Source organism: Mobula hypostoma, chromosome 8 (assembly GCF_963921235.1).
Source record: "Mobula hypostoma chromosome 8, sMobHyp1.1, whole genome shotgun sequence".
NCBI lineage: Eukaryota > Metazoa > Chordata > Chondrichthyes > Myliobatiformes > Myliobatidae > Mobula > Mobula hypostoma.
In genome coordinates, this window is record NC_086104.1 from 130,959,198 (window position 1) to 130,981,130 (window position 21,933).

A 21,933-nucleotide genomic window follows, 5' to 3' on the forward strand; every position below is an offset into this window, starting at 1 on the left:
GCTGGGAGCCCTTTGGTGAGACAGCTCACCACATTTCCATCCTGTTGAATCAAAGACCATGTCATCACCCACAGGAGATGCTGGTGCAAAAGCAAAATGCAGCAGGGACTCAGCAGGTCAGGCAGCATCTGTGGAGAGAAATGAGCGGTGAGTGTTTCAGGTCGAGATCCCAACCCTTCACTTTTTCTAGGCTGGCCATCTCCCGTCTTCCTCTTTGTTTGGATGAAGGGTCTTGATCCAGAATGTTGACTGTTCATTTCTCTCCCCAGATGTTGCCGGACCTGCTAAGTTCCTCCAGTTGGGTTGTTACCATCTAAAGGAGGTCCTTGTGCTTTCTCGTTTCTGCTGTCCGTGACTCCTGTAGAGATTGAAACTTTTCATTATACGTGAAATCGTGTGGGTTGGTTGAAATCTGAGAGGTGGTTTTGTTGGTGGCCAGAGAAGGAGCACCTTGCAGAGTTTTGGGTTCTTTCAGGTGTTGCCCCAAGTTCCTTGACTTTCAGGTAACACATTAACCCTTTCCACCCATTTCTCCTCTTGTGTTTTCTGTCCCAGAGTATTTCACCACCGACCCGTGTAACCCCCTCACACTGCATACTTACACCGTTCTTGTGCACAATACACGTTCTCCCTGTGACCAAATGGTTATCCTGCAGGCGCTCCGCTCTCCTCCCACGTCCCCCCGGATGTGTGGGTCTGTAGGTTGGTAGATGAGTGTCAGGAGAATTGGTGGAGTAGATGGACCAGTGAGCGAGAATCAATGGCAGATTGAAATGGGGGAGTGTGATTCAAAAAAACAAACAGCTGGAGGAACTCAGCCAGTCAAGCAGCATCCGCAGAGGCAGAGGGATGGTGAGCGTTTCATGTTGAGACCATGTATCAGGGAATGGGATTGGTTTGAGAGTTGGCATAGACTCAGTGGGTCGAATGGCCTCATCGTAAGAAATTAGGAGCTTAATATGATTTTTTAAAAAGTTATCAGTGCATGGTCTTGTATGCCTGTCAATAAAATGAAATGTTGGCAATTATTGCCGGGGCAGTGAACAAAAATCGAAATCTTCCTGTGAGTAGAAACAATGAGTGTGTGCTATCTGCCAGCAGCACATACTGGTTTGATCAGGAGAGGGGCAGTAACTGGCCATCCCCTGTCACACTCAGTAACTGTGCCCCAGTTTGACCAGGAGAGGGGAGTAAGTGGCTGTCCCCTTACACATTCAGTAACTTTGCCCTGGTTTGAGTAACTTTGCCCCAGTTTGAGTAACTTTGCCCCAGTTTCATCAGAAGAGGGGCAGTGAGCGACTGTCCCCTTACACACTCAGTAACTTTGGCCCTGGAAGAAGGTGGAGAGCATTGACTGTCATTAGATGTTAAACAGAATGGCCAGGGAAGGTGGGGCCCACTGCGAAGGAAAACAACATGGCTGCCGATATTCACATAATCTAGTTAGCAAGAACACTGCAGTTACTTACGTGAGTTATTTTACTGTTCTGTCTGAAAATTGAGCTGTACTTATTCTATCTTCTGTGAGACTTCTGAAAATCTGAGAAGCTGGACAAACTTGGATTGTTTTTTCTGCAGTTACAAAGGCTGAGGGGAGATTTAACGGAAGTTTATGTGAGACACTGATAGAGTAGACAGCCAGTACGTTCCCTCTCTTCCCCCCACCCCGGATGAAGTATCTAGTACTAGAGGGCATGTTTTTAAGGTGGGGGGGTAAGTTCAAAGGAGGTGTGAGCAGCAAGTTTTTTACACATAGTAGTGAGGGCCTGAAGAGTGTTGCCTGGGGTGATGGTGGAGGCAGATGCCATGGGAGCGTTCAAAAGATTCTGAGATAGTTTTGTGAATATGCAGAGAAGGGAGGGGTATTGTCAATGTGTAGGGAAGCAAGGACGGGGAGGAATTAAACAGAGGATGGTGAATCTGGGGAATTCATTGCAACTGATGCCCATGGAGGCCAAGTCATAGGGTATAGTTGAAGCGGAGATTGATAGATTCTTGATTAGTAAAGGTGTCATGGAGAAGATAGGAGAATGTGTTGAGAGGGCTAATATATCAGTCATGATCGAGTGGCAGAGCAGACTCGACGGGCTGAGTGGCCTAATTCTGCTCCTGCAGTGTGTCCTTTTGAAACAGATTAGATTAATTAGGAGTCATTGATTTAATTAGTTCAGCGAATTCCCATGGGCCGATGTGCCTGTCCTGTGCCGTACAGTTCAGTGTTATGTTTAGAAGCAGAAAATGCTGAAACTGCAGTGCCTGCAGTTGGTTTTTTTTTTGATGGCTCACTCTGAAGCTGAAGCAATAGCGTTGTCCCTGCTCGACTTGACGTCTTGCGCTTGACAGCCGAAGGTGCTCTGACATCTGATTCCTTCCTGAGCAGTGTGTGCCTTCAGCAGAAACTGCGTCCATCCCAGTTGCAGCATCTGTGGAGGTCAGGGATCAGTGAGGGAGCGTCATTATCTGCTGATCCAAGCACGGAGTTGAAGGGGCAGAGAGAGGCCACCCGGTGGCCGAGGTGTCTACTGTTTGCTGAACTACCCTAAATCCTGTCGGTGACTCTCAGGTCTTCGCTCCTGGTCCTCCCTCACTTTCCCCTCTGTGATTCAGGGTGGATGGGCGAGGGATTTCTCCCCTTCTGTGGAAGCGGCACACTCCAGCGAGGCTGCTCTGGGACAGCAGAGGGTCCTCCAGAAGTGCTGAATCAGTCCAGTTATAATCCTACACAGTGGGAGGCTTCTCACTCCACTGGTCGACCTTTGCAAGATGATTTTGATTGGACATTTTACAGTTTATTTATCCTCATGATGAGGCCATTTGGCTCCTCGAGCCTCTGCTTGGTCTTGGCCTCCCTGTCCACTCCCCCAGTAATCTGTTCTCTTTCTCTCTCACATCCTGCCCACCGATTTTTCCACCCGACTCTTCATGGGCACGTGGGGGGCAGTTTCACACCAGATGATTAACCCCTCTCGTGGGATGTCGGAGGCAGTGAAGAAAGCTAATGGCATGTTGGTCTTCATAACAAGGGGAGTTGAGTATAGAAGCAAAGAGATCCTACTGCAGTTGTACAGGGCCCTGGTGAGACCCCACCTGCAGTATTTTGTGCAGTTTTGGTCTCCAAATTTGAGGAAGGACATTCTTGCTATGGAGGGAGTGCAGCATAGGTTCACTGGGTTACCCAGGGACGGTGGGAATGTCATATGTTGAAAGATTGGGGGGACTGGGCTTGTATACACTGGAATTTAGAAGGATGAGAGGGGATCTGATTGAAACATATAAGATTATTAAGGGATTGGACACACAAGAGGCAGGAAACATGTTCCTGATGTTGGGGGAGTCCAGAACCAGAGGCCACAGTTTAAGGGGTAGGCCATTTAGAATGGAGTTGAGGAAAATCTTTTTCACCCAGAGAGTTGTAGATTTATGGAATGCTCTGCCTCAGAAGGCATTGTCGAAACCAGAGCAGAGGGAGGAGAACCTGGCTTGCGGTGGAGAGAATTGACATGGCACAGCAGCGTGGTGGCTGGTGCATTGCTTTACAGTGCCAGCCGTACGATCACCGATAGAGATTCCTTTCTCGCCACTGTACCTATGGAGTTTGTACGTTATCCCCATGACCATGTGGGTTTCCTCCAAGTGCTGTGGCTTCCTCCCACATTCCAAAGAGGTATGGTTAGGGTTAGTGAGTTGTGAGCCCACTGTGTTGGCGAAGGAAGCGTGGCGATGCTCGTGGGCTGCCCGTTGTACTTTGCTGATTTGATTTGATGTCGATTTGATACTGTATGCTTTGATGTACGTATGACAAATCAAGCTAATCTGTCAAACTCCATGCGGGGAGGGCCTGAGGTTAGGATGGAGCCCAGGGTGCTGGAGGTGTGAGGCAGCGGCTGTGCCCTGCGGTACCGTACTTGGATAAACTTCCCTGGCCAAGGAGGCAGAAACATCCAACAGGATTCTTTCCCTGGGCACTAACCCTTGCTGGAAAGCTGGTGTGTGTGGACAGTGGGTGTAGGTGGGATTGGGCACACTGCAGAACCACATGGAACAGCATTCCAAGTGAAAGTCCACACACGGAGGGGATAAAACAACTAAAACAATGGAAAGAAATTTATTTTCCAGCTGCTTTAACAGCTGTGGGAGGAGGAGATGGTTTGGTATTTACCTAATCAAGAGTGTCTGGGGGAAGCCTGAGAGAAAATCTTTGAGAGAGACTGTCGGAAGTAAAGGAGCGTCACTGCAGACCTAGGGTTTGATGCTCAGAAATGGCTGGTGGGCCTTCAGTTCAACGTTTAATATCCCAACATGAAGGTACAGGTAAAGTGGAAATTCTTCTGTTTCCAATCATTCACGGATTTGGGTTAGTTACTGAGTACTCTGGAGGTGTAGCCACTCTTGTGAGGGCTTCTGCTTACTAACTGGATGCAGTCAGCAGTGGTGGAAATGACCAGGTTTGTTCAGAAGTGGTTGGATTTCTCAGACATTTGAGGGCTGACTTGAATTGGACTGTATAGAATTATGAGAGGCATAGTTAGGGAAGATGATCTGAGTTCCCCCCCACCCAGGCTGGAAATACTGAATATTAGAGGGCCTAGATTTAAAGTGAGAGGGAAACTTTAAAGAAGATTTATGTCACAAGACTTTTTTTTAAGAGTGGCAGATCTCTGGAACACGCTGCTGGGAGAGGTGTTGAAGGGAAGTATGACAGCAATGCTTAAGAGGTATTTAGATGGGCACATGACGGACAGGGAATGGAGTGGTGCAGGCAGATATACAGTTTAAATTGAAACCATCGTTGGCACAGATATTATGGGTTGAAGGGCCTGTTCCTGTTCTGTGTTTGATTTGACCTATCTCTAATTTCATGAAACTGGAACCTTGGCTGAACGAGATGAATTGCTGCTGGGGGCAGTAATCCTCGGACAGGCAGCTGCTTCTACAGGTAGCAACAGATGAGCATTAAACGCTCAGATGCCATGTTCTTGGAGCGGAACGTGTACTAATATAAACCATGGAGTTTAAAGTTGGATCTGAGCTGTGACGCCAGTTAACAACTGCATCTTTATAATTAAACTGTTCGGTCCCTGGTAAGTTTTTTTTTGTGTTGATTCCGATGAACGCTCGGGGAATGAGAGTTCACGTGTGACTGGCATTTGGAACCCAGAGCAGTACAGCTCAGGAGCAGCCCTTTGCCCCACTGTGTTGGGCTGAACCGATTAAGATAAAGACTCCCGGTTTCTTCTGAGCGACAAACACAGAGTGCTGGAGCAGGCCAGGCATCCTCTGTGGTAAAAAGTACAGTTGACGTTTCGGGCCGAAACCCTTCCATGGTCCGTATGCCTCCATTCTCTGAGAAATCTTATTGCCTTTTGTCCTATTTGCTTCCCTCTCCATCTCTGGCAGCATGTCCTAGGAATCTTCCGCAAGGGGGGAAAAAAAAGCACAGTGGAAAACAAACGAAACAAAAAAAAAAATCCCCGCCATGCTCATCTCCTCCGAATGTTCCCCTCTCCCTTTAAATGTATGTGCTCTAATATTAGACATTTCAACCCTGGGGATAAAAGACACCAGCTGTCCATCTGTGTCTCTCCTAATCTTACAGGTCTCCCATCAGCATCTGCTACTCCAGGAAAAGCAAACCCCGGTTTGTCCAACCGCTCCTGACAGCTCATGCCCTCTAATCCACACAGCGTTCTGTATCAATGTAATCAGAATCAGGTTTAATATCACCGGCAGCAGTACAATGCAATACAAGAGATATAGGGAAAAACATAAATAACTAAATCAATTGCTGCAAGTATATTCATGCATATTAAATCTTGAGGCCTCTGTCGGTCAGCGTTGACCATGAATATTGCGTCTTGGCTGTCTAGATACGCAAACCTGGTCAGTATGATATGTAGCAAGCTGTTGCCCATGTAGCAAGCTCCCCCTCTCCATTGTCTCTGATGAACCCAAAGGTACTAGTGCTGAAGTGACAGCAAAAGCAGGTTCTGGAGACCCCAAGTACCAACAGGGCGGCTGCGATGCGGAGGTAGCTAGTGTGGAGAGAACCTGTTGGCCAATGTGGATTACTTGCTTATGGTGATGCAGAAAGAAACGACTTAGCCACTCAGATCCATCCCGGTCCCAGCAGAATAGCTCTGTCACTTCTACCCCACCCCCCCGTCTCATTTCCCTGTAGCTCTGCAGCTAATTATCTCTCACGCAACCCCTGTCAGCTCTGCATTGGTTCATCTACCATTCACCTACACTAGGGATAGCTTATGACAGTCAATTAACCTACCAACCGAGCACTTTCATGACGTGGGGCGAAGTAAGACCTAGGGAACCTAGGTATTCACATGTAAACTCTGCTCAGACAGGACCTAGGATTGACTTGAGGTCCCTGAAGCTGTGATAAAGCTGTACCAGACTCCCACCTCATCAAAAAAGAACAAAGTTCATATGAAAGAGTATGTAAAGTTATTAACACTGATTCTCCCTTTATAGGTGCTGCCTAACCTGCTGAATATTTCTAGCATCTCAGTTTGTATTTCAAATCTCTGCTATCTAGTTATTTGATTTGGATTTCCTCCATTGTTCAGGCTTACTGAGCATGCTGGTTTAAGTTAAAGTCTGTCCCGAGCCTTGTGGCCCATCAGGCCGGTGCTTCTGCCGGTTTCTGTGGCGTGAAGCGACTGAGAGTACGAGACTCCCCCCCCCCCCCCCAGATAGGACGCCAGTCTATTGCGACATTAACCCCCAGCATTTGCCGGTACCCATTTTCAGCTGGGTGGACTGGAGCAGTGTGTGGTTAAGTGCCTTGCTCAAGGACACAACACGCTGCCTTGGCCGAGACTCGAACCCACGACCTTCAGATCGTGAGCCCAATGCCCTAGCCACTTGGCCACGCGCCACACGCTGGTTTAAGGGGCTCGTATTAATTTTATACATTATTTTTATGGCTCGCTCCTTACCTTGTTCCGTTTTCCTCCTCGAGAAATTAACCTGGTATTGTTGGGAGAAGTTACTGCAGTTCATTTTTTAAGTTAATTTTATTTTACCTTATCGATACAGTGCTGAGAAGGCCCTTCCTGCCCTTTGAGCCTTGCTGCCAGCAACCCCCAACAACCCCGATTAACCCTAACCTAATCACGGGCCAATTTACAAAGACTGATTAACCCAACAGGTACATCTTTGGACTGTGGGAGGAAACCAGAGCACTCGGGGAAAACCCACACATTCCATGGGGTGAATTACTAGAGAGGATCGAGATTACGAGAGAGAAAGTGCTTGGGAAGCTAAGTGGACTAAGAATAGATAAGTCTCCTGGAGCGGATGAGGTGCACCCACGGGTTCTAAAGGAGGTGACTTTGGAGATTGTGGAGGCATTGGAAATGATCTTCCAGGAATCAATAGACTCTGGCATGGTTCCGGAGGACTGGAAGGTCACAAATGTAGTTCCGATGTTTAAGAAAGGAGGGAGGCAGCAAAAAGAAAATTACAGACCTATTAGTCTGACATTGGTAGTTGGAAAGTTATTGGAGTCGATCCTCAAGGACGAGGTTATGAAATACCTCGAGTTGCATGACAAGATAGGCAGAAGGCAGCATGGTTTCATGAAGGGAAGATTCTGCCTCACCAACCTATTGGAATTTTTTTGAGGTAATCTCAAATAAGATTGACAGGGGGAGAGGCTGTGGATGTTGTGTATTAGAATTTCAAAAGGCCTTCAATAAGGTGCCGCATAAGAGATTGCTTAATAAGATGAGAGCTCATGGAATTACAGGAAAAATATTGGAATGGGTGGAGCATTGGCTGGTAGGCAGAAAGCAAAGGGTGGGAATAAAGAGATCCTATTCTGATTGGTTGCCGGTTACTAATGGTGTTCTGCAGGGGTCGGTGTTGGGGCTGCTTCTTTTCACAATGTATATCGATGATTTAGATTATGGATTAAATGGTTTTGTGGCTAAGTTTGCGGATGACACCAGGGTAGGTGGAGGAGCAGGAAGTGTTGAAGAAACGGAAAGGTTGCAGAGAGACTTACTTGGTCAGTTTAGGAGAGTGGGCAAAGAAATGGCAGATGAGATACAATGTTGAGAACTGCACAGTTGTACATTTTGGAAGGAGAGATAATCGGGCAGATTATTATTTAGATGGGGAGAAAATTCAAAAATCAGAAGTGCAAAGGGACTTGGGGGTCCTTGTGCAGAATACCCTAAAGGTTAACCATCAGGTTGGATTGACAGTAAGGAAAGCGAATGCTATGTTGGCATTCATTTCAAGAGGAATAGTGTATGAGAGTAAGGAGGTGTTGGTGAGTCTCTATGGGGCACTGGTGAGACCTCATTTGGAATACTGGGTGCAGTTTTGGGCCCCCTATCTTAGAAGGGATGTACTGATGTTGGAGAGAGTTCAGAGAAGATTTACGAGGATGATTCCTGGAATGCAGGGGCTAACATATGAGGAGCATTTGTCGGCTCTTGGACTGTATTCATTAGAGTTTAGAAGAATGAGAGGGGATCTCATAGAAACATTTTGAATGTTGAAAGGGTTGGACAGAGTAGATGTGGTAAGGCTGTTTCCCTTGGTGGGTGAGTCCAGGACAAGTGGCCACAGTCTTAGAATTAGAGGGTACCCATTTAAAACAGAGATGAGGAGAAATTTTTTTAGCCAGAAGGTCGTGGATTTATGGAATTCGTTGCCACGTACAGCTGTGGAGGCCCGATCATTGAGGGGTTTAAGGAGGAGATTGACAGGTATCTAATTAGTCAGGGTATCAAGGGATATGGGGAAGAAGCCAGAAATTGGAACTAGATGGGTGAATAGTTTAGCTCATTGTGGAGTGGCGGAGCAGACTCGATGAGCTGCATGGCCTACTCCTGCTCCTTTGTCTTGTGATCTTGTGAATAACGTACTGAGACTCCTTGCAGAGATGGCCGGGAATGAACTCTAAACTCCCGAGTGTCCCAAGCTGTAATAGTGTCGCGCTAACCACTACACTACCGTGGCTTCATTCCTTAAAGAGGTCCTTGTCTTCTGAATCTTTGTTTGCTATGCAATAAACTAGTGAGACACAAGCCCAACCCAAATGGTATTTCTGACAATGTAATTAGCACGTACTCCAACACAAGTACTACAGGTATTCACCTTATCAGGCAGCATCTGCATAGAGAGGGACGTTTTAGGTCAGTGACTTTCGTTAGAGAACGGGCGTCAACCGGGGTACTAATTCTGTTTCTCTCAGCCCTGCAGTGGCAGGTATTTCCAGTATTTTCTGTTTTTGGTTTCACTGGAAATGTTTCAGTGAATCTGTCAAACAGGCAGTTTTTGGGTTGCTTTGCAGAGAGTTTGCCAAGAGAAGAATGCAAGTAGTGCATGACTTTAGCTACTGCACTGAGGAACCAGTGTTCTCAGGGAGTGGATGTTCAGGTTATCTGAAAAGTGGCTGACAGTTTATTATCGATTACTAATCTTCTCATTGCCAGATCAGAGTCCAGCTTTTGGTTGTTTTGATATCCTGAGATAACAAAGTTCTGGCACGACTCAGCCTGCGCCGACTGTGTCTCTGGAGGGATAAACTCGGATGTTTCGGGTGACAGTGTTTGACTGAAAGTCTGGAAGGTGCATCAATCTGAAATCTTGACCTTCACCCTCCACAGATACTGCCTGACCAGTTGAATGCCTTTAGCCTTTTATGATTTTATTTCAAATTTTTAGTATCTCCAATATTTTCCTTTAGGAAAATAATAAGGAAATATAATTGGTTCTTTAGGCCATGCCAAAGACTGTGTGTTCTTGTTGGCACCACCTTTGTAACGATGCTGACTCTCGCTCTCTCTCTTCTCGGCAAATTTTCATTTCACCTTATTCCAGTGCTGCCTCAACTGCTTTACATAAATTAGCCAGTCAGTCCAAGTGTCTACCTATGATTAAACTTAAAAGGGCAAAGCCAACAAGTTGTATCTGTTTTTGATTTTGCCCTTTGCTGGTTGTTTCCTCTCTGTGATTTCCATGATTCAGTGGTTAAAGGGATGATAGCTTCTGTGTTGCTTTGTACTGCCTTGTTCTAACAGAGTCCCGTGATTGGTACAGCACTTGGTACCTTCCACTCTGGTTGCTGGCCTGGGCTATTTCACCCCCTTGGTACATGAGGGAAATTTGTCTGGCTTCAGCCCGCAGCCTCCCAAGGGGAAATAAGGAGTTTGTTCCTCTGGCGTTTTGTAGTACTGAGGCAAAGTGAGTTCTGGACTTTCTGCTCCCGTCCCAAGACTTTAGGAGTTTTATATGATTAAATCAAACCCTGGAAAACTTGTCTAATGCATTAATTGTTATTTTCATAGTAATCGTCTATTCCTGATGATTTGTACTGTTGTTGGTAATTAATAAACAGATTGTTTGATAAATTCAGCTTCTCATTCTGCTCCTGTGTGTGCCATCTGCCCAACTGAGTTAATTAAAACGTACCTGCGTAAAATCTAGCAAGTTGAACAGTGCAGCCAGGGTATTTGATAGCCATGGGCCCTCATCGGTAAGGTGATGATAATGTTCTATAATGGTCTGTGAGACATGGTTCATGAGGACAAGTAGATTGTGCAGCCTTTGGAAGAAGTTATCAGAGGAACACAGTGGGGACTGATGAAAGAGGAAACTCAAAAGAATCCAATTCACTCATCCTTTCTCTCTCCTTATTGTAGCTCAGCAGGCAAGAGTATTGTCTCTGAATCAGAAGGTTGTGGCTTAAGTTGTCTCTGGACTTCAACACAACACTCTTGGAGTGCACCTCACGGATGATCTCACCTGGCCCCTCAACACCACTTCTTTAGTCGAGAGCACAGCAGCATCTCCGCCTCCTGAGGGGATTGAGGCGAGCGAGGCTCTCCCCCCCCCGCCCCCCGCGAACTGCATTCTGTGGGAGCACCATCGAGAGTGTCCCGACCAGATGCACCACCATCTGGTATGGTATTTGCAAGGCATCTGACCGCAGGACCCTGCAATGAATTGTGAGGACTGCTGAGAGAGTCACTGGGGTCTCTCTTCTGACCCCCCCCCCACCCCATCCAGGACTTTACCCAAAGTGTTGCATTCGTAGAGCCTTCAACATTGTCAAGAACCCCTATAATCTCTCCCTCAATCTCTTTGACCTCCTACCGTCAAGCAGAAGGTAGCACAGTAAAAGAAAATCGGCAGATACTGGAAATCCAAAGTGACACACACACACCCTTAGAGGAACACAACAGAGCATGCATGCAGCATCAATGGAAAAGAGTAAACATTGGCATTTCAGGCTGAAATGAGTCCTGAAGGGTCCACGGGCTCAACGTTGACTGTTTGCTCTTTTCCATTAGAAGCTGCCTGGCCTGCTGAGTTCCTCCAGCATTTTGTATGTGTGTGTTGCACTGCCAGTCCTGTATGTTACATCTGTGGCCCCACGTGCTTTCTCAGAGAGAATGCTACGAGGAATGTTTCACCTCCCCAGATGTGTGCCTTTTACATAAACAACAACAGCACCAAAGGCAGATGTGCGTCCGTCTCCTGTCTGCATCGTGTTGGAAGTGAAGGTTTTGTGTTTCTTCATTGCTGTTGAACCATGGAGCTTGGACATAAGGCTGCTTGGGATGAGACAGAGGAAGTTGAGTCCATGCTAACTTATTGGCGGGCATGGATTTAGAGATCACTTTCAGGTCACGAGTCTTTAATAGAACCATCAAGCAATTATAAAAAGTTAATTATGAGCTAATCAGCAATTTAATTGCAGTTAAACAAAAGTACCATTTATTTTAATAATCTAAAGAAAAATGCTGTGTCTTTAAATTTCAGTAAACCAGTGGAAAATGTGTTAGCATAATAACTTGTGATTTAAACCCTTTGTGGGTTTGCCCTATCTGATAACCTTTAGCAGCGTTTTAACTCGGATCTCTGTTCTACCCTGTTGGCATTTAGACTGTGTGTTGAAAGAGGGAATGAGAAGCCTGGTGGTGGGTGTTTCTGGGGGAGGTTTCCTCACTCGTCAATGCCCCCAACTCCCCCCTTTTCATTGCCCCCCTTCCCCACATTTGTTCCTTCCTCTGTTCACCCCCTAACTTTTCCCCTAGTTGACTCCCCCCCCCGCCCCAGTGCTCCCACTTGCCCTGGGGTTGAGCGGCAGTGAGAGTTGAACGTGTCACAGGGAGAACGTACGAACTCTACGCTGAGGTGGTGTGAGGCAGCAGCCCTACCAGCCGTGGCATTGTGCTGCATTCAACTGCTGATATCATAAGTTGCAGACGAGTGAGGTGACATTCTCTGTCTCGGCCCTCTCTCCTCTGTGTAAAGCACAAGGCAGGTCTCTGCCCCACCAGTGCTGGGATAAGTGTTTTTAAGGATCAACTATACTTGCCATATGCACTTACATGCTGGAAATAACTCAGAAAATGAGTTGGTTGGGTTGAGTTGTTCTCTGATCTTGGCAATCCATTTGCAAACCTTTCGTCATGAATCACAAAAGGTTAGTTTGCAGGTGCAGCAGGCTATCAAGAAGCAAATGGGATGTTGACCTTCATTGCTAGGGGGATTGAATTTAAGAGCAGGAAGGTTATGCTGTAACTGTATAGAGTACTGGTAAGGTCCCACCTGCATGCAGATCTAGTCTCCTTACTTGAGGAAGGACATACTGTCTTTGGAGGCAGTGCAGAGGAGGTTCACCAGGTTGATTCCAGAGATAAGGGGGTTAGGCTTTGAGGAGAGATTGAATCACCTGGGACTGCACTCGCTGGAATTCAGAAGAATGAGAGGAGATCTTATAAAAACATATAAAATTATGAAAGGGGTAGATAAGATAAAGGTAGGAAAGTTGTTTCCACTAGTAGGTGAGACTAGAACTAGGGGACATAGCTTCAAGATTTGGGGGAGTAGATTTAGAACAGATGAGGAGGAACTGCTTTTCCCAGAGAGTGGTGAATCTGTGGAATTCTCTGCCCAATGAACCAGTGGAGGCTACCTCAGTAAATCTATTTAAAACAAGGTTGGATAGGTTTTTGCATAGTAGAGAAATTAAGGGTTATGGGGAAAAGCCAGGACCAGTAATGATCTCATTGAATGGCGGAGCAGGCTTGATGGGCCAGATGGCCGACTCCTGCTCCTATTTCTTATGTTCTTACCATACGAGGAGGCATCATCAGTGCACTGTTAATTTGCGCTGTCCTCTGAATGCTTGACCTTTGGTAAGCATATAAAGGCCAAGCATTTGGAGGACACACTGCAAATTAACAGTGCACTGACGATGTCTCCTTGTATGGTGATGAAACATTTGCAAGTGGATTGCCAGCATCGGAGAACAACTCAACCTGAACATTTACGTACTTGCATTAGGAACTTGCTGTGGTGTATTGGCACTACATGCAACAAAAAAAAAGCAACAACATTTAACAGTTATACAGGTTAAGTCTTTTCAATGATCTGGACTAGTGTTGGTGCAGTGGAAAGGAGAATTTGAAATGTTGCTGGTGTTTGCCAGATGGCATTGGGAGGGAAGGGTTGTCTCTCGTCTCACATTTCCTAGCTGGATGTGGAGACTACATTGTTGACGTCAAACCATTATCGCACCAAGTAAGGTTTGTGGACAGGAAGTACATAGCCTTTGTAAGATTTTTGAATAAGTTTATTAGGTAGTTGTCAGTGAACCACATTGGTTTCAGAAGAAGGAAGTTGTTACTACCCACGTGGTCCTGATTACATCGGTGAACTTTGGAACATGATTAAACTTCCAGTTGTCAGCAGGAGGTAGGTGGTTAGTTCAGAAACGTCGCTGATTATTTCACATATTCGCTTCATTCGGCACCCTGAAATGCTGCTGAATCTTGGGTACTAGCCTACAAAGTACCCAGGACATCTTCAAGGTGCAGTGTCTCAGAAAGGCAACATCCATTATTAAGGACCTCCAGCACCTTTTCTCACTGTTACCATCAGGTGGGAGGTATAGAAGCCTGAAGGCACACACTCAGCGATTCAGGAACAGCTTCTTCCCCTCTGCCATCCGATTCCTAAATGGACATTGAACCTGTGAACACTACCTCACTGTATATATATTATTTGTTTTTTGCACGATTTTTAATCTATTCAATATACATATACTATAATTGATTTATTTATTTTTTATTATTATTTTATTTTTTTCCTTCTATATTATGTATTGCATTGAACTGCTGCTGCTAAGTTAACAAATTTCACATTTCATGTGATAATAAACCTGATTCTGATATCAATCACTTATCACTGAAGGTGGTCCTGTGAAAAGATCTGTTAAAATTCGGTCTTAGGGATGATTTTGTTTCTTGGGTCGAATGGCCTAATTCAGCTCCTCTCTACAAAAACGGGAATCCGATCAGTTCAATTGTCTCGACCCGAAATGTTGGCTGTCCATTTCCCCACACAGATGCTGCCTGACCTGCTGAATTTCTCCAGCATCAAGGTTTGTTTGTTCTTGTGCCAACCACTCCATTGGACTGTTTAAATCACTAAAGCCCAGAGGTCAGATGTTGGCAATGGTGTAAATCTGAACAGAGTGCAGATGGACACAGGGCAGTGGAGTAAGTGGGATTTTTATAGGAGAGATGCCTTTCTGGAGAATCTGTGGAATTAGCTCTCCCAAGCCTGGCAACTTAACCTTGCTGTTTCATAGACATCATCTTATCCAAGCTGTTGCTGGCTATTCATCGCACTGGGCTTCATTTTCCCTATATGGTATGTCTTTTGAGAATCCATGCATTTAATATCAAATGTAGTCCGTCAAAAGACCTTCCACTGATGAGAGTTTAGGAAGCTTTTGCAAAGTTTTCAGACTTGCACAATTTGATTCCACCTGGATTCTGAGTGGAAAGCCATTGCTCCACCACCCAGTCCGCTTTCTGATCTGCAGCCTCGCGGAGAAGATCCTGCATCAGCCAGCAGGACCAGTTCATTCAAACAGACGTGGGAGCTGAACTGTTTGTTACTGGGATGCAGTAGAGGGAGCAAGTAGAACTTGCCTAAACATGGATTGCGCATGTGTACACATGTGTCTTTCGTTTCTTCTGCTAACATATTTTAAAGTTTCCTCTTGGCCATTACCACACTAAATATTGCTTATTAGTATAGGTAGAGTAATGGAGTCACAGAGCACAGGATCTGTTTATATAAAAGAACCAGAGGATATATATATGCATTCAAGAGTCTGACAGAGGGATGGAAGGCATCCTTAAGTCTGGTGGTACATGCTGTCAGGCTTTAACAGATTCTCAAGAATTAGGTATAAAAAGGGATACCGGAAGATTTCCAGATCTATAAAGGGTAAAAGTGATGCGAGTGTGGATATAGGACTACTGGAAAATGACACCGGAGAGGTAGTAATGGGAGACGAGGCGAAGTAGTAATGGAGGACGAACTTAAAAAGTATTTTGTGTCTGTCTTCACTATGGAAGACTGCGGCAATATGCCAGAAATTCGAATGTGTCAGGAAACAGAAGTGAGTGCAGTTGCTATTACTAAGGAGAAGGTGCTGGGGAAGCTGAAAGGTCTGAAGGTAGACAAACCACCCGGACCAGATGGTGTACACCCCAGGGTTCTGAAAGAGGTGGATGAAGAGATTATGGAGGTACTAGTAATGATCTTTCAAGAATCATTAGATTCTGGAATTGTTTTGGATGAATGGAAAACTGCAAATGTCACCGCACTCTTTAAGAAGGAAGGAGAGCAGAAGAAAGGAAATCATAGCCCATTTAGCCTGATTTCAGCGGATGGGAAGACGTTGGAGTTGATTAATAAGGAATGAGGTTTCGTGGTATAGAGGCGCATGATAAAGTTAGGCCAAAGACAGCATGGTTTCCTTAAGAGGAATTCTTACTTGACAAATCTTTGAGGAAATAACAAGCAGGATAGACAAAGGGGAGTCAGTGGATGTTGTTTACAAGGTGCCAAACACGGAGAGGCTTAACGAGATGAGAGCCCATGGTATTACAGGAAAGATACTAGCTTGATTAGAAGATTGGCTTGACTGACAGGTGTCAAAGAGCGGGAATAAACAGGGCCTGTTGTGGTTGGCTGCCTATGACTAGTTATGTTCTGCAGGAGTCTGTGTTGTGACCACTTCTTTTCATGTTATGTGTCACTGACGTAGATGACAGAATTAATGGCTTTGTGGCCAGGTTTGCAAATGATACGCGGATAGGTGGAGGGGCAGGGAATGTTGAGGAAGCAGGGAGTCTGCAGAAGGACTTGTGTAGATTGGGAGAATGAGGAAAGAAGTGTCAGATAGAATGCAGTGTTGGGAAGTGTATGGTCATGCACTTTGGTAGAAGGAATAAAGTTGTAGATTATTTTCAAAACAGGGAGAAAATTCAAAAATCAGAGGTGAAAAGAGACTCAGGAGCCCTTCCTTGTATAGGGTTCCCTAAAGGTTAACTTGCAGCTTGAGTCGGTGGTAAGGAAGGCAAATGCAATGTTAGTATTTGTTTCAAGAGGATGGGAATATAAGAGTAAGAATATAATGCTGAGGCTTATAAGTCATTGGTCAGCGCACCTGGAGTACTGTGAGCAGTTTTGGGTCCCTTATCTAAGAAAAGGTGAGCTGGCATTGGAGAGGGTTCAGAGGAGGTTCATGAGAATTATTCTGGGAATGAAGGAGTTATGAGGATTGTTTGATGACTCTGGGCCTGTTCTTGCTGGAGTTTAGAAGAATGGGGTGAGGGGTGAGCTTATTGAATATAGAAAGGCCCAGATAGTGTGGATGTGGAGAGAATGTATCCTGTAGAGGGTGAGTCTAGAACCAGAGGGTACAGCCTCAGAATATAGAGACGAACAGAGAGGAGGAAACTCTTCAGTCAGCTGATGGGGAATCTGTGGAATTCATTTCTGTAAATGGCTGTGAAGGCTAAGTCATTGAGTGCATTTAAAGCAGAGGTGGATAAGCTCTTAATTAGTCAAGGGTCTCAAGGAGAATGGGGTTGAGAGGGATAATAAATCAGCCATGATAGAATGGCGGAGCAGGCTTGATAGGCCGAGTGGCCCAATTCTGCTCTTATGTCTTATGGTCTTAACGTGCTGGTGGGGCTCCTCTCTATCCCCTGCAGAGTAATCACATCCTTCGCGGAGTGCAGTGAGCAGAACTGTAAAAGCCTGACGGCTCGTACCACCAGGCTGAAGTACACCGTCTGTCCCACTGTCGTCAGACTCCTGAACAGACCTCTTGTAGGATCAAATGGACTTTTGTCCTCACAATCTACTTCATATGATCTTGCACTTCGTTTACCTGCACTGTAGCTTGTACACTTTATTCTGCATTACTGTAGTTTTAACTTATTCCAGCTCAATGCACTGAGTACCGACTTGATCTGTGTGAACAGTTTGCAAGTCGAGTTTTTCACTGGATCACGGTACATATGACAATAATAAACCAGTTACAGCTGAATTCAGGTCCCTCAAACTCCGGGTCTCTGGATTATTACATCAGTCACCGACGGCCTTTATCAATGTTTACAGATGCAGCATAGGAAGCATCCTGCGTGGATGCTTCATGGCTTGGCATGGTAACTGCTCTGACACAGGACCGCAGGAAACTACAGCGAGTTGTGAGCCCAGTCCAGTCCATCTGGAAAACCGGCCTCCTTTTCCCGGTCCTGCCTGCACTTCCCACTGCATCGGGAGGAGCAGCCAACATAATCAGGGACCCCTGTGAGGGAGTGTTTTGGAGTTAAGTTATAGAGCAAAATATTAACTTCAGCAACAAACTTCAGCAGCCAATCTTCAGACCTGAACATGGACTGTAAGTTAAATTTAAAATGCAGCCCCGGACAATAGATTCCTAGAGCTGTGAACAGCAGTTAATTGAAAAACCAGACAATGCTGATTAAAATCACAAACAGGAGAAAATTTGGAGGAATTTCTCACAAAATGCTGGAGGAACTCAGCAGGCCAGGCAGCATCTGTGAAAAGGAGTAAACAGTCGATGTTTCGGGCTGTGACTCTCCATCAGGACTGGAAAAAAAAAGAGATTAGGGGTAAGAAGGTTGGGGGACGGGAGGAAGAAGTGCAAGGTAGTAGGTGAGAGGGGGAGGGGTGAAGTAAATGGCTGGGAAGTCGATTGGTGAAAGAGATAAAAGGCTGGAGAAGGGGGACCTACTACCTTGTACTTCATTCTCTTCTCCCCCCCCACCTTCTTGCTCTGTCTCCCTAATCTCTTTTGTCCAGTCCTGATGAAGGGTCTCGGCCCGAAACATCGACCGCTTACTCTTTTCCATTGATGCTGCCTAGCCTGCTGAGTTCCTCCAGCATTTCGTGTGTGTTGCTTTCGTTAACGTTCATGGGGGGGGGCGGTCTGGAGTGTGGGTGCAAAGGAGGCATGAAAGTTGTATGTAATTCAAAGGAAGCATTGTAGATATAGAATTGTCCTTTGATCTTTGGCATATAAAATGTCATGTAATATTGGGTCTTCCTCTTCCTCTAAGAGTGTCTCGGTGTGATGCCTGCTTTTTTTTTGAAAAAACACTTCTATATCCGCTGGCTTCAGTGTCTCTCCATTGACTTTGTTCACCTTGTAACCCCCATCCTACCTCAGTCATTCTCGGTCCTCCCCCTTCCGTTGGGAAGAAGGTACAAATGTTTAAGAGTATATACCACCAGGCTCAAGGAAAGCTTCTGTCCCACTGTTAAAAGGCTTAAATGGACCTCTCATACGATAAAGACCAACTCTGGATCTCTGTCTACCTCGCCATGGTATCTGCACTTAGTCTACCCGCACTCCACTTTCTCTGCAGCTGCAACGTCATATTGTGCATTCCTTTACTGATTCTATTCCCCTCTATTTGTACTACCTTGAAACACCTGCTTTAGAACGATGGGTATGGATGGTATCCAGACAAAACTCTCAGTATATGTGACAACAATAAACCAATGACTGCACCCCTATCGTTGGGTCTTTTTGTGCAGCTTGCATCCTTCTAACTTCTTTCTCAAATGCTACTGGGCCAGTCTGCCCGTGACTGCTACAGCGTTGTGAAGTGTATCCTTGTCGAGGCGTTTTCTCTCCCATTCCTTGCAAGCAGTGGCTTCAAGCAATTAGCATTTTCTTAAAATGAGCACCAGGCTCTTTCAACAGACACGACGAAACTGTAGCCGAGGTTACAGAAGATATACATCTGGTTGGTGCTGCTGTCTACAGTGTTGTGGGTACAGTAAGTCTGACAGCTCTTGCTGATTTTTATCTCCCAGCATTTGCAGAGTCACAGCTGTAAAGTGAGCTTGCAGTGTGACCACTCTCTACCGTTAAGCTGCAGCCACGGACCTACAAACAGTACAACCGTATTGAACCATGCCTGATCACCGGCGTGATACTGGGATGGATGCGTGTAGTCCTGTGTCCCGCCTGTGGATGCGTGTAGTCCTGTGTCCCGCCTGTGGATGCGTGTAGTCCTATGTCCCGCCTGTGGATGCGTGTAGTCCTTTGTCCCGCCTGTGGATGCGTGTAGTCCTGTGTCCCGCCTGTGGATGCGTGTAGTCCTTTATCCCGCCTGTGGATGCGTGTAGTTTTGTGTCCCACCTGTGGATGCGTGTAGTCCTGTGTCCCACCTGTGGATGCGTGTAGTCCTGTGTCCCGCCTGTGGATGCGTGTAGTCCTGTGTCCCGCCTGTGGATGCGTGTAGACCTGTGTCCAGCCTGTGGATGCGTGTAGACCTGCCTTTGCCAATGCTGAGGGATGAACTTTTGGATCAACTTTTGTTCCAGCAATTGCTTTACAGAGCTCATCTCTGGGTGGGGGGCAGCAATCTGTTTCAATTATTTGAGAACATCATAAAAACTGGTTTGGTGTGAAATAATCAGGCCTGAGTATGTATAGTGGAGACCCTGCTGCAGAAGTCTGTACCCGGATCCTGCACACACTTCAGCCAAACTCTCACTGCCTTTGTATTTATGTGAGTGCAGAGGAGTCTGGGCTCATTTCTCTTGCATGGTCTGGGCACGACACATTTCTTTCACGTGCACTTTGAATGTGCTGCTTAGAAACATTTCTGATGTTTGTGGTGTTTCTGTCAACGTTAACCCTAACGTATGTGTAGGGATATGCAGGAGCTGACGAAGCCTCTGACGACGAAGGGTAACGCAGCTGGTCATCAGGTGGTAAAATGTTTGGTTCGGGAGGGTATTTACTTAAACCCATCAACGATGGTAGCTTGTCAGAGCCCTTTGTCCCGGGACAGCCCTTCATGTTGTCTCCATCTTGGAGTCAGATCCTTCCTCTCCCAGGGATGAGGTTCCTGGAGCTTCTGTTGGCATTCCTGTAGCCTTGAGTTTTTAAGTGATGGGGTTGCTATCCCCATACCCAACCCTGTGTGGGCACGTGGCCAAGTGGTTAAGGCATTGGACTAGCGACCTGAAGGTCGTGAGTTCGAGCCCCAGCCGAGGGAACGTGTTGTGTCCTTGAGCAAGGCACTTAATCACACATTACTCTGCGACGACACTGGAGCCAAGCTGTATGGGTCCTAATGCCCTTCCCTTGGACAACATTGGTGTTGTGGAGAGGGGAGACTTGCAGCATGGGCAACTTCTGGTCTTCCATACAACCTTGCCCAAGCCTGCGCCCTGGAGAGTGAAGACTTTCCAGGCGCAGATCCATGGTCTCGCAAGACTAATGGATGCCTTTACTTTACCTAACCTTCCTCCTCCTCCTTTCGCAGTTGGCCTTGTTGGAGTTTTCGACAGGGAGACGCGACGGGAGTTGAGTTGAGGGGGCGTGATTTCTGTTTCACGGTCACTGTCGAACAGAGCGCTTGCCTCACTTCCACAGCCCCTCTATCAGTCTGCGGCACCGCATGGCGTGCTCGTCTCCCTGCTCACGACATTCCCCATTTATCACAAGTGACTCTTCAAACCTGTGCTTCTCTCTGCAGCCGATTTGATGCTGACGGTGTGAGCTGTACCTGCCTGTTCGCCGTTGGATTATAGAGTACTGGGTAGGATGGGGTTAATGAGTGGAGAAGCCAGTGTTAGTTCCAAAGTTCGTTTTTGCTGAGCAGCTGATGTCTGTGCATTTTTATTAGACTGCTCATCAGTTTCTATAAGGTGTGTGTGTGTGTTTTCGCACCTGTCTCTGTGTACATATATGTGCCCGTGTGCGCATGTATGTGCAAGCCTGCGTGCTCTGTGTACACCTGCCTGACTGACCCTGTGGTCTGCACTGGTGAGTTCCTGCCAGCGTGTACAGACTGTGTTGGACGTGCAGCCACTGCATTGCAGGTACTGGCGAGCACGTGCGAGGAGCTGAGCCCGGCTCCTACCACAACAGGGCGCTGAGTGGTCCTCGGGTTACAGAGCCACCACTGGCCAACTCGCAAACTGCTTTGCTATTGGCTCACCGAATAAACCAATCGCATCCTGCCCTGCTGCTTGTGACGTCGCTGGGGGGGGGGGCGCTGCAAGTAAAGTTGGTTGATGTGCAGTGAATTTCAGTGTCTGCTGCTTTCAGGGGTGGCTTTGACTTCAGCTACGTTCTGTGAAAAATGTTGTTTGTGAGTGGCTGAGACTGTTGTTGTGTTTGGTAGTCTGCTGGTTTAATGTCCCCCCCCCCCGATGTATCCACTGGGATGGGGCATACCCCCTAACTGTAGGCTAGGCAGCAGTTCTCTCCCCAGCTGCCCGACACCGACACGCCTCCAGTTTATTGTAAGTGAAGGAGATGTTAGTTTTACTTTTTGTCAGTACGAGTGGCTGGGAGGTTCGTGAGGGGAATGGAGATTGATAAAGGGATTAATGATCGTATGAAGTCGTTTCCTGTACGCCAGTGTAAAGGAGCAAAAATAACTGCTAGTCCAGATCTGATACAGCACAAGAAAACAAAAAGATAAAGGTCAATGGTAAACACAGTAAACATAAATACATGGGATAGCTTTTGTACATGGATTGTCTGTCCATAAAGTGTCAGTACCTAAGGTGACTCTGACAGGAAATGAT

The 21,933-nt window shown here is 46.4% G+C and overlaps 1 protein-coding gene across 50 annotated transcripts in view; it reads left to right on the forward strand.

Annotated features, from left to right (window-relative positions):
- LOC134350964 (calcium/calmodulin-dependent protein kinase type II subunit beta) overlaps positions 1-21,933 on the forward strand; it is a 331,172-nt gene that overhangs the window by 29,135 nt on the left and 280,104 nt on the right. The gene's annotated exons all lie outside the window — the stretch shown is intronic.